Genomic DNA, 14,721 nt, shown 5'->3' with positions numbered 1-14,721 from the left:
TTTTTTTTTGTTTCACAAAACCCATACAGGTTATGTAAAACTAAAAACATTTTTTTTTGTTTTACAAAACCTATACGGGTTATGAAGAAATAATAATGTATGCTTGTAAACTTAGCATTTACTACACATATGTTATACATACCTATATAATATGTGTTTATGTATGTATATATGAATATCTATAATTATATATATGTATATTTACATAGATATATGTATATATGTTTGTATACATGCATGTATCTATTCTTTTCCTCTCTCTCTCTCATCTTCCTTCCCCCATCATTGTATTTATCTATTCTAAGCCCTAATTATCTTCCTTGAGTTCTATCTCATCTCTCTCCCCCTCACACTTCTCTCTTTTTTGATTCTCTCACCCATTTCTCCTTCTCGTTCTTTCTCTACCTCATGTCTCTAACCCTCTCCTCCTCCTACTCTCTCTCGCTATCCCATTGTCTCTCTCTCTCATTATCATATCCTATTCTTACCCTCTCCCCCTTCTCTCTCTTTCTCTCCCCCCTCTCCCTCCCCCTCTCATTGTTTGATATATATGAGTCTTTTACAATATGCCATGATGGCTTTTAGAAAAGATAATTACAATATAAACAGTAAAAAAAAGTTTATTCCATGTCGGCTTGAGTGCCGGTATCCATTATTACCGCTGCTGGTGAAGCATCTATCAATGAATGTAGAAATCTATTGTCGGTGTTGGTAACTATCAGTGGGTTGACAGATGAATGCTAGTTGGTTGCCATCAATGACAACATCAACTATTCTCATAAGAGTGTAGAATGCCAACAATGTCCCCCTTTTGGCATTGATGGCAATACTCATGAGAAAAATCCAAAACTGTTTCAAAAACTAAAGTCCAAAAAGTTTCCAAAATGATGTGCCCCCCCTAAGGAAATGGTCTCCTCTGAATAATCACTTTTATCTCCACTACTCCCCCTTTGACATCAATGACAAAGGTTGTCAAAAATTGTCAAATGAGTTGAAAAATTTCACCTCAAAGTCTGTAACCGGTTGGTTACAATCTGAAAGGTATCTGCTAAAACCAAGTTAAGACTTTGCATAAACCTTTTGCTATCTTTCAAGGTTGCCTCAGTCTGTTGGATCATGTCGGTGACATGATGCATGTGCTCTTCCGGTGATCATTCTCCTTGAATTAATGCCTTGGATATTTCCATTCTCTGAGATATAAGATTGTCCAGTTTTGGTACAAGTTTATTTTTTAGTTCTTTGATTTGAGACCTTATCCTTGCCTTTTGTTTCTCAAGTTTCTCTAGTTTTTCTTCAAAGCCTGTCATTTCTTGCTCAATAATTGATATGTGGCTGGATGAGCCAATTATGTTATCAGCTATGTCTTCAACTTCTTTCTGCATTTTACTGATTTCCTTATCAATATCCTCTGTCAGAATGTGTGGTTTGTATGTTTGTCTATACAACTCTTTGTAATCCAAAATTGTAGAGTTCAGTGCCAGTAATAATGTATTCAGGTGTTCAGTGCACTTCTTTATGGTGTCATCAAAGAATTTATTCTTCTCCTTTTCAACTCTGTCCTTTATTGTATCCTCATTTACTTTATCAGCCATTATTACATTGTCAACAATGAATTTGGACAATGTGTCCAATTTACCTAAATAATCCTTAACAGGATCTATGTTACATTTCGGTACAATCAATTTAAGAATTGGTACAGTGTCATCAATTGCTTTGTAGGCCAAAGCATTGTAGTCTGTTATCTTTTAAATTGAATCCAGGAGTACCTCTATTACATTAGTAGGTCTGAATTCACTTGATGATGTGTTGGATGTCTGACCAATTGCCTTAATTACCTTTGTGCTTCTATCAGTTGTAGCCATTTTTCTTGTGTTTACCTCTAGTGGATCAATCTATGTTTGCATCTCAACTAGCTAGGGTTTCTTAGACTGCCTTGATGTCATAGTATCTACTGGTTTCTCTGCCATAGTATGTACCTCTACCTCAGTAAGTTTCTCTGTATGCTCATTTGTCGGTATCTGAGTCTCTGGTGGCCTTGTGCCAGCATCTATTCTTTTAGTAGGTTTCTCTGTTTGGGTTGGGATCTCAACCTCAACAGTCTCTATCGATTTCTCAACATTGTCATCCTTACCCTCTGCACTGTCCTTGTCCACAATAATATTCACTTTCTTAGTGTCCACATTCATGGTGAATAGTATCTTAGATTTAGGATTAGTGTCATCATGTGTGACACCTTTAGTGTCAATAACCGGTGGATCATCAGTATGTACCGGTGCAGTATCCAAATGCAGCGATAAATTGTCAGTGATCTTGATGTTTGGACTACCACCAACTTTCCCTTTCCCTTTGTCCTTATCCTTCTGATACACTTTGAATGTTTTCTTTGGCCGGTTCATTTCCTCTTGTTTTTCATTTTCCATAAAGAATATATCCTAGTTATCTACAGTTTCATCTGCAATCTCTTTTACTCTACCTACCATTAAACTTACTTGCCGGTGATCACTTGCAAAAACAAATCGGTTAGCCTCTGAGATTAGTTCATCAATTTTCTCTTTTGAGTTTACCGGATGTACAGGTAGAAGTTTTTCAACTTTTAGTTTCTTATCTAATTCCTTCACTACAATCTTTTTTGCCTCCAATCTCCTATACAGATCATTGGGTAAGTCGTCCACTACTTCAATTAAAACCTTTTTGTATATATCCAGATATAAAATTATACTATTCTCAATGTTTTCCTTGTCTAAATCATTGAATGTGTTATATAGTTGGGGTACATTGACAAAATCTCCATCATTGGTTATTTCACTCAATAAATCATTTAAAGAAGGGGTGACAGGTTATTCTTTCTTCTTTGGTGTTAATTTATTTGGTGGTCCCCTTACTTCCTGTTGTTTCTTTCTTAAAGTCCTTGTTCTCTTGGGTGAAGGAGAGGGTACCTATGAAGGTTTTTTCTTCCTCTCAACTCTCTTGAATTCTGTTGGTTTCTTACTTTCAGAAGATGTGCCAACCAGTGAAATGTGTGCCTCCGTTTGCAGTCCTTCTAGCTCACTAGCTGATATCCCACTGATGTTCATTACATTTTCTTTGATTTCCTGTACCTTCTTTGATGCATCCCTAATATATTTTTCTCTTTTCCTCCTTTGCTTCAATATTTTCACATCAATTTCAATAGTTTCAACACTACCAAAAACTTGTTCTGTTGGCTCTCTTGGTGCATCTAACAAAGCTTTTGCATAAGTCTCAATAATGTTGAGATCTACCTCATATCCCATTTCAGTTACCCATACAGTCCTAGGGAGTGCAACTTCCATCCATGTCTCATCCTTCTTGATGAGAAAATAGATTTCTTTATCATATTTGTCCACTACACTCTGAGGTAGTCTTTCTCTAGTTTTCATTTTTGCTTGAAAAGCTTTAAAGTATTCAGTTATGTTGTTGTCCTTTGCAGTTCCCATGCCAGTAAAAGATTCCTATAATTGTTTTCCTATCGGTATGTCATATTCAAAGTCTTTAGGTCCTATACCAGGGATTTCCTTAGTGAAATACAACATTAAGCATACTAAAAGATTTCCAAATCAAAATGTCTCTTTCTTATCTCCTTTAATATTTTTCATATTTACAATGAGTTCATCTTTCAGCCATTCACACACATCTATCATTGCATTGTTGTTAACCATCTCATAAGTACTATTAATGCAAAGACTAGAAATTGAATTAAGCCTGTTTGCAAGTGTAGTCTTGTAACCTAGTAACATACTTATGAATCTCACGTTGATATCTTTGATGTCATTCACTCTTAGTGATCTACTACTAGATGTTGCTCTAGTTAGGGTCATCAATTTGTTGTTAGAAACTTTATTTGTTTTGTCAGGTCTGCTGTCAGTTGTGGGTAAACCAGTCACTACCCTAATTGCTTGTCGGGTTATTTTGCAGAAATAATCCAACCATAGAAATTCTCCATGTGCTCTGCTTAAAATTATTCTCACTACTTCTTCCCAAAATTGGGGAATGTTCAATATTTCCACAAAACCTAGAGTTTCTATAATCTTGTGTTTGGGTTTGTTAGCACCATTTTCATCACAAATTACATTGGTATACATTTTCATCAACTCTTCAAAGCCTAGTTCTTATATATTGCAATGTATATACATCCTAGGGTCTTCAACATAAGATACACCTTTAGGAATTTTTGAAAATGCTCCTATGGAATCATCTTGGTTAGCTACTTCGGGAATTATTTTAAACACGGGCCTAGGGTGTTTTACGTTTTCCACAATAGTAGGGTTCACAATAAACTTAGGAGCAGAAGAAGAAGCCATTGAAAAATACCTTTAGTTGCCTTAAAATATTTTGAATGCTTGAAAGAAACCACTCTGCACCTTCACCTTGAATGTCTTTGCTCTTTTTCATGCTCTCTGCTAATTTGAATGCTCGGTGAATAAAAAATAAGGGAAATCCGATGATATATAATGACTTTTCTCTTACCAACCGCATTAAATACTCATTGGTTAAGTGAAAACTTAGCACATCTGCCAGTAAAGAAGAAATCTATCTTTTCACCATCGACTGAGGGTAATCTGCATGATATTCAATTTGCTGCAATACCCCCAAAGGGTTACTTCTCAATTGGATGAAGATTATTCTTCTAGTGGAGGGTTGCTCTATTCTACCGGTATAGAGATAGTCTCATCAACATTTTGATCTCTCTTCCTAACCCATTATTTTGAAAATTCTTGCTTTACCTCATCTACTGTTTCTTTGCCTTTGAAACTGGATCCTTTATTATTTGTCAGTGAAGTCTTGCTTCTAAAAAAATTTGCAATATGTCCAATTTTGTTACAAGCATAACAAGTCACATTATTCCTCTGAATAGCCTTTTTATATCCTATGTCAGTTTGTGTTCTGCATTGATTAGATAAGTTTCCATATCTTCCACAAACATAACATTTCATATTCATTCTGCAATTTTCTGAATTATGACCAACTTTGTTGCATTTGGAACATTCACCAGTGGGTGCTTTAATATTCTGATTGTTTCCAAATCTACATTGATTTGCATTATGACCATATTTGTTGCAATTGAAACATTTGCCATTAAATTTATATGCACTAGGTTGTCTTAGCAGTTTGTTCTGATCTAGATTGTTTGCAGTACCGAAACTTTCTCAAACTTCAAATCCAAGTCCATTTGTATCTCCATTTGGTTTTTAACTTTTCAACATGTTATCAAGTTCCTCTGAACTTTTTTTCAATTTCTCTTTGTGTTGATTTGTTGTAGCCAACTCATTTTCTAGAATTTCATTTTGTCTCATAAGCTTAGTTTTATCATGTTGCATGTGAATTAGATCTGTCTTCAACATATCGTTTTCATGACTAAGTCTCAGATTTTCATTTCTAGCATCATTGAGTCTCCTAGTCAAGTCATCTTCATTTTTCTTTATGTCTTCAATGTCTTTACAAAACCTCATAGTCATATCTTGCATTTCATTCTTCATAGTACTATTTTCTTGTCTCAACTTGTTTGCAAGTTCTCTAAGAGTTTCTTTTTCATCATCCTCATTCTGCATCTGCATATGTTCTTTTCTTTTGTTCTTTACAATAAGTAGGTTATTTTGAAGTGCCAAAAGGAATTCTTGAGCAGTTTTAAGTTCTTCCTCCAATCTGATGTTCTTCACTTTTTCTGCATCATAATCTACAAGAGCTCCTTCCAATTGTTTCCTTAAGTTCTCCATCTGTAGTGGTGTCATAATCTTCCTCAAGGTGTTAGGCTTTTGAAAATAGAGGACCAGACACTGATACCAATTGTTAGAATTAATGAAAGTCCCAAAGATACTTAGAGGGGGGGTGAATCAGTGTCTAACCGGTTAGCAAAAGATTTAATCTTATAAGAACTTTGCATCCCAAAACAATATACCGGTAAATAACAATTAATATAGTAAATAGGAATAATAGAGACAAAATAGAAAACACACCAAAACACAAGATATTTAACAAGGAAACCTGATGTGGGAAAAACCTCGGTGGGATTTGTGACCCACAATATTCACTCACTAGGCAATGAATAAATATTACTTACAATGAGGGGCTTGCACATGCAGGAAGGCTAGTAGCCTAGAGCTCACTGCTCAATCACAAAATAGAAGTCTCACTGACTTACAAAATGGATTATCAAAATCCAATACAATGTATTGCTTAAGATCAGCATCAACTATGTCGGGTTCATACCGGTTTAAGCTCATTGCATTACCAGAACCTTCACTATCAACTATATCACCTTATACAATTATCATGTATCATCCTCTCTCATATACTACATATATATTAAACGACCTATAAGATCTCATAGATATATATGATTATTTTACAATATGCCATGGTGGCTTTTGCAAAAGATAATTACAATATAAACAGTAAACAAATGTTTATTCAATGCTGGCTTGAGTGCCAGTATCCATTATTGTTGTTGTCAGTGAAGTGCATGCTAGTGAATGTAGAAGTCTATTGATGGTGCCAGTAACTATCGACGGGTTGACAAATGAATGCCAGTTGGTTTCCAATTGGTTGCTAGTTGGTTGCCATCAATGACAACATAAACTATTCTCATAAGAGTGTATAATTCCAACTCTAAATTTTAGGAGAAGGATGAAAATCATTCTCCAAATCTTCATCTTTAGGAGGGAAATCTTTGAAATAAGTCTTCATATTCTCTTCTTACACCAATGTGCCTTCATTGAAAAAAACAAATGTTTGGAAAGGGTAAATTATATCTAGGAATGAAAGGAAGAGCTAAGTTATCATCATATGCATGAAAGGGAACATCATGAAAATATTGAATCTAACTTGAAATTAAACTAAAAATATAAGATAAGAACTCCATATGCATTTATGATCAAACAAGAAACTCATATGCTAGATATTAAATATGTAGGAAAAACAATGTTCACTCAATATATGCAATGAAATTATTCAATATCAAAATTAAAATCAAAATCTTATGTGTTCAATTCATGTCAAGTTCACCAAAGTATAAGGTGTTGAAATTAGGGCTTCACCACTTAGATTTATAAAGAACTTAATTTTTCTTTAGACCAATAAAATTTTAGAATAAAATTTGATTGATCTAGTCCTAAAAGAATTAAACTCAGATAAGGTTAATACTTCCCTTGTTAGAGTTGAAATTCAATTATAATTAGGGTTGGATTTTAATGCTACATCTAGGGAAAAAAATGAGAAATTGATATAAAATAATAGTGATAGATATCATGCAAAGTTATAAACCTATATTTGAGAATGTTAAATAGATTAGAACCTATGATAGAAAGTTTGGGCGTAATTGTTGGGACTAAGGGAAGAAGGTCACCCTAGTCCTCTAAATATCCAAGGTAGATAGACCAGATATTTTCTAGATCAAAATGCTACATAGAATCCATAGTCAAAAGGTCATAAGAAATTATTGGGATAAAGGGGAGTTGATCATCTTGGTCCATCAGTTTGCGCACCTTCAAAAGATGAGTCAAATTAATATCATCTCTACTCTACTAGATTCCTTTCTCGCAACTCCTAAATAATTTCCCTACTCATATAATGAAAGAAATAGGGTTGGTGATGGGGGTTTGCCTTAGGTCAAACCTTAGCTGAGGAATTAACCTTGAATTGAATTAAAATTGTAATTGAAATGCTAAAGAAAATGATGTGTCACAATACCTCAAATCTACAATAGTTGATAATAGATTGATGATGTAATTCTCTTTACATGTGATCACAAATATTGATGCAATAATATGACAACCCATACAAGATTCACACACAAACATATGCTTACATAAAAGTTTATGTGACTTTCCTGATGATGCTTGAAGGATATGGTGGGATGAGTTGCTTCCTTGAATGCTTGAGAATGTTGGATGCTAAATGCTTGATGTATGCACAAATGATGGGATGGACTGTGAATGTCAAAATGAATTGATATGGTCTCTTTATATAGGCCTCCCTTGGTAGATTACCAATGAAGCCAACCTCTAATGGTCACATTGAGGAATGGGGACAAAAATCCATTGGGGAGGAATAGTTCCTAGTCCTATTTAAATTAGGTCCTATTTAAGCGGGACCATGGCATCCAAGGTGCCCTACTCTAGAAAGGGGTGCCCACAATTCCCTTGTCCTGAAAAAATAGGGAAAAAAAGGTGCCAAATAGGAGGGTAGGGTCCTAGGATGGGGTCTACGCTTCCATGTAGCAGGGTGAAATAATATTTGGAGTGAAAAGAAGAAAAATAGACCTATGGAAGTGTTGGTATTATGAATGTGTTGCATTGGTTTTGTCATTGATGTCAACACTTGTCAACACTTACCAGCACTTATCTTTCTAGAGAACTTTGGTTATGTTCACTGGCATGCTCAGTGACCTATGCACAGTCACTAGTATTTGGTTCACCAGCAAGGTTATATTGTTCACCGGCACAGAGAATGACTTATTATCATCTAGAGTTTACTTGGTTATGTGGAAGATATGGTTTTGACACTTGGTTTTGGTGATTTGGTTATTGTTCTAATCGAGTTGGAATATTTGTTATAACCGGAAAATTGGTTTAGGTTATGGACTAGCATGCGTTATTTATTCCATATCAGCACGACATGTTATGGAGATGATTTATTGATTGATTATTATTGTAAATGCATTGAGAAGACATGATGCATCACATATTGATTCATTTGTAATTGATTTAATTATAATATTCTTAGTGAGCCGACCTACACATTTGGTCTTAGGTTTTAGTATTTATGTAAGATCTCAATTGTGAGATTAACATAATATGGTATAGGAATGAGATAAGGTTGTGATATTTCATATATGTGAATATAAGCAAAGCTCCTCACATAGACATCATTTGAAGATTCAAGGAAGGTATGAAGAAGACAATCAGAGCTTAACCGGTACTAAATCCAGCATATTAAAGCTATTTTGAGTAGTACATTATCTAGGATTTAACCATCCTATTGTAGTGAGTGTGACTCTCATTTTGTGATTGAGCAGTGAGCTCTAGGCAATTGGCCTTTATGCATGTGTAGACCCCATTTGTATAGACATACTATCTGCAGCAGTATCATCTGATTGTGGGTAAGGTTTCCCACAACGTTTTTTCTCCTTATAGGGTTTCCACATATAAATATATGTGTTATGTGTTGTGGATGTTATTTCTCTTTCTATTTTATGCATTAAGTTTCACCAGTATTGTTATTAACTGTTAAACTGTCAACTAAAATTAAGTTTGGTTTACCGGTATTATGCATCAAGTTTGATTAAGCTATATTTGGGTTGAAATTAATAGGCAACTGATTCACCCCCCCTCTTAGTTGCCTCTGGGTCCTAACAATTGGTATAAGAGCTAAGTCCTCTTTTTGTAGAAGTTTAATAGCTTGAGGAGATTCTATGGCAACTAACTATTTCAGGAAGGACAGTCTAAAACTTGATGGAACTAATTATGGTATATGGAAGATTAGAATGGAGATACATCTGAATTGTATTGGAAGAGACATATGGGATGTTACAAAGAATTGTTATGGTGGTCCTACATAGAGTCAACCTAATCCACCAAACTCGGCTAAAGATCAGGAGAATGATTGCAAAGCAAGAGAAACACTTTTGAGTGCCTTGTCAGATCAACAAATCATGGGATTATCAGACTGATCTACTGCTAAAGCTATTTGGGAAAAATTGGAGACATTGAATGAAGGTTATACCATTGTCAAAATTGCAAAACTGGAATGCTTTTGGGTCAGGTATGAAAATCTGAAAAATGGAAGAAGATGAAAGAATTTTTGCTTTTATGGAAAGAGAATGAAATTGTTTTGGGTATACAATGTTGTGGAGGATCCTTAAGTTAATATGAGATTGTTTCTAAAGTTTTAAGAGCATTTCCACCAACATACAAGATGAAAGTAACTTCTATTAATGAGTTAAGAACAATGCCTAATACATTAGTATCTAGAGATACTTTGGTTGGAAAACTTTCATCTTTTGAGCTTGAGGAATTTGGTCCTGTTTCTACAATTAAGACAAATTTATCTTTCAAAGCATCATCATCATCTACAGGATCTTCATCATCAGCTGATAAATCTGATTGGAAAGAACTCTATGCAAAATAACTTGAAGACATCAGAAGGGAAAATGAAGAACTTGAAGAACTTGAAGCTCTATTTGCAAGGAAAATTCCTAAAGGTCTAGTTGGAAGTAAGTATGAAGGTAAAGCACCTTTTAAATGTTTTAACTGCAATAAAATTTGTCATATGGCATCTAGGTGTCCTGATAGACATGCAAGATTGAGAGAAAAAGCTAAAAGGACATATAAGCCTAACTCTAAATATCAGAGATACAGATTTAAGAAGAATAGAGACAAATTATGTTGCTATGCTAATGAAGGAGTTACTAATGATTCTGATGAGGAACCAATGGACAATGGATGGGATTTTGTTGCAATAATAGAAGGTCAACCAAAACCTACTGTACAATTGGTAGAACAGGCCCTGACAGCTAAAATTGAAGAAAAGGATGAATGGATGATTGATTTTGGATGTTCACATCATATGACTGGTGATAAAAGTAAATTCTTAACTTTTCAAGAATACAATGGAGGTGTAGTAAGATTTGGAGATGATAAAGCTTGTTTGATCAGAGGAAAAAGACACTATATCTTTTGATGGTAAGCACAACATTGGCAAGATTTATTATGTTGAAGGTTTGAAGCACAATATTTTGAGTGTTGGTCAGTTAGTTGAAAAAGGATTTTAGTTACAATTGAAGAATGGTAAATGCAAAATATTGAACAGAACTAGTTTGGAAATTGCAACCAATAATCAAACTAGAGGTAATATCTTTCATTTGAATAAAAATGAGAAGACATGCTTGATTGCACATATAGATGAAAGTTGGTTATGGCATAAGAGACTTTGTCATGTGAGTTTTGATTGCATTGTGAAGATCGGTACAACTAAGACAGTAAGGGATTTATCTAAGATTGTAAAACCTCACAATCTGGTATGCAAGGAATGTCAATTTTGAAAGCAAGTTAGAACACCTTTTAAGAGTATTCCAGAGAAATCCAATAATGTTCTTGATTTAATTCATGCTGATATATGTGGTCCAACAAGAACTAGAAGTCTACAAGGAGATAGATATTTTATGCTAATCATTGATGATTATTCTAGAATGTGTTGGGCTACTTCTCTCAGGGAGAAATCAAAAGCTTTTGGGAAATTCAAGCTATTCAAGGCAATGGCAGAGAATGAAACCGGTAAGAAAATAAAATGCTTAAGATCAGATAGGTGAATTCACATATAAGGAAGTTAATACATTCTATGAAGTGAATGGAATCAGAAGACAGCTATCAGAAACCTTGGACACCCCAGTAGAATGGAGTTGTGGAAAGGAAAAACAAAACTATTCTAGATGCATCTAGAAGCATGATATCAGAATCAAACCTACCTCATGTGTATTAGAGAGAAGCAGTAAATACAATGGTTTACACTTTCAATAGAGTTCACATCAAAGGTGAAACCGGTAAGACCCCTCATGAACTATTGTTTGGTAATACTCCCACTCTTAAATATTTTAGAATATTTGGAAGTAAATGTTATATTAGGAGAGATGAGTATATTGGCAAATTTGATCCTAGAAGTGATGAAGGAATATTTCTTGGTTATTCATCTAAGAGAAATGCATATAGATGTTTTAATAAAAGATTGCAAAATTTCATTGAGAGTACAAATGTGAAGATTGATGAACACTTTAGAAGAGATTCAAGGTCTATGGACTCTGAACTGATAGTTGAGATAATCACAAATGAACCTATATAGAATACACCAGTACAGAATGTTGATCTAGTCACACCAGCATCATCAGAGAATTCCATAGTGACTGAAGAACAACAACAAGTGAATACACCCAGGTATGTAAGATTGAATCACTTTAAAAGTTATATAATTGGGAATAAGTATCAAGGAGTTATGACTACAGGAAGACTAGCAAATGAAGAAGTATGTTTAATTTCTCAAATTGAACCAACATCAGTTATTGAGGAATGTGAAGATAAACATTTGATTAAAGCTATGGAAGATGAATTGGAACAAATTGAAAAGAATAACACATAGACATTGGTTCCCCGACCTAAAAAAAAATGTAATTATAACTAAATGGGCATTCAGAAATAAACTTAATGAAGATGGTAAGGTAATCAGAAACGAAGCAAGATTAATGTGTAAGGGATATTCACAGAAAGAAGGAATTGATTACAATGAAACCTTTGCACTGGTAGCTAGAATTGAGGTAGTTAGACTATTTCTAGCATTTGTAGCACACGAACTATAAAGTATATCAAATGGATGTTAAATGTGCATTTCTAAATGGAGATATTGAAGAGGAATTTTACATTGAACAACCTAATGGATTTTCTTTGACAAATGACAAAGATATGGTTTGCAGGTTAAGGAAAGCTTTATATGGATTAAAGCAAGCTCCTAGAGCTTGGTATGATAGATTGGATAAATACCTTTTGAAGCTTGGATACACTAAAGGTAATGCTGAAAACAACTTATATTTCAAAGTGACTAATGATGACATCTTGGTTATTGAAGTTTTTGTTGATGATATAATCTTTGGAGGATAAGATGGATTGTGTAAAGACTTTTCTAAAAAGATGCAGGAAGAATTTGAAATGTCTATGATTGGGGAGATAAAATTCTTTTTAGGATTGCAAATTTCATAGATTGATAAAGGTATATTCATATGTCAATCAAAGTACTTAAAGGAACTACTAAAGAAATTTGGTATGGAAAACTCTAAACTGGTAAGTACTCCTATGACAACAACTAATAAATTATCATTGAAGGATGATTCAACACCTATTAATCCAATAAGATATAAATCTATGATTGGAGGTTTATTGTATTTGACACAAACAAGAGCTGATATTATGAATGCAGTATGTATTGTTTCAAGATTTCAGAGTAATCCTAAAGAATATCATGAATTAGAAGTGAAAAGGATTTTCTAGTATCTACAAGGCACAATAAATCATCGTTTACGGTATCCTAAAGATGAAAATTTTGAGTTATGTGCATACACCGATGCTAATTGGGTAGGAGATGTAGATGAAAAAAAGAGCACCACCGGCGATGCATTCTTTCATTGTAGCAGATTGATTTCATGGTTGAGCAAGAAATAGAGTTGTACATCATTATCAATAGCAGAATTAGAATATGTTGCAGTAGCAACTAACTGTACTCAGGTATTATGGATTAAACAAATTTTGAAGGACATAAAGGTAAAATGAAAAGAACCTATAATCATTTAATGTGATAATATGGTAGCAATTGATATATCTAAGAATCTGATATTTCACTCTAAAACTAAACATGTTTCTATCAAATACAAATTTCTGAAAGAGAATGTTGAAGCAAAAGAAGTGAAATTGGTTTATATGAATACTAAAGAACAGATTGCAGACATTTTTACCAAGCCTTTTCCTAAAGAAACTTTTGAATATCTCAAAGAGCAGCTTGGGGTAATAGACTCATCGGTAGAGACTTAGATAGTTGATGCTTGACATCAAACCAACAGAATTTACAGAGAAACTTTTTCTGGCTTTGATGGAGGAGAGCTACTTCTCAGAGGGACTAGTTGGTATTTGTATTAAGTTCAATGAACTGGTTGTATCTAATTTTTCTATTTTGGCATTTGATGTCAAAGGGGGAGAGATATCTATGGAAAAACACATTATCTTTTGGGAGAGATTATTCCGAGGTGGAGAGATCGTTACTCTTTGCGTTTTAATTTCTGATATTGATCTCTTTGGGAGGTTTTTGGTTTTTGGTTTATTGGCATTTCTCACTTTGGTAGTTAGATGTTTTTCCATCTTGTGTTGCCATCAATGCCAAATGGGGAGATTGTTGTTATTATGGATGTGCTGCATTGGTTTTGTCATTGATGTCAACACTTGTCAACACTTATCAACACTTATCAACACTTATCTTTCTGGAGATCTTTGGTTATGTTCACCAGCAGGTTATATTGTTCACCGACATAGAGGATGACTTGTTATCATCTAGAGTTTACTTGGTCATGCCGAAGACATGGTTTGGACACTTGGTTTTGGTGATTTGGTTATTGGTCTAATCGAGCTGGCATATTTGTTGTTACCAACAAATTGGTCTAGTTTATGGACCAACAAGCATTATCTATTCCAGATCAGCACGAAATGTTATGGAGATGATTTATTGATTGATTATTAATGTAAATGCATTGAGCCGACATGATGCATCACATATTGATTCATTTTTAATTGATTTAATTGTAATATTCTTAGTGAGCCGACCTACACATTTGGTCTTAGGTTTTGGTATATATGTAAGATTTCAATTGTGACATTAACATGGTATGGTATAGGAATGAGATAAGGTTGTTATATTCGGTATATGCAAATATAAGAAGAGCTACTCACACAAACATCATTTGAAGATTCAAGGAAGGTATGAAGGAGACAATCAGAGCTTAACTGGTACTGAATCCAACATATGAAGATGCTATTTTGAGCAGTACATTATCTAGGATTTAACCATCCTATTGTAGTCAATTTGACTCTCATTTTGTGATTGAGCAGTGAGCTCTAGGCAGTTGGCCTTTCTTCATGTGCATACCCCATTTGTACACATATACTATCTGCAGTAGTA

Source organism: Cryptomeria japonica, chromosome 3, assembly GCF_030272615.1.
Source record: "Cryptomeria japonica chromosome 3, Sugi_1.0, whole genome shotgun sequence".
Classification (NCBI taxonomy): domain Eukaryota; kingdom Viridiplantae; phylum Streptophyta; class Pinopsida; order Cupressales; family Cupressaceae; genus Cryptomeria; species Cryptomeria japonica.
Note: the sequence above shows the minus strand (reverse complement) of the source record.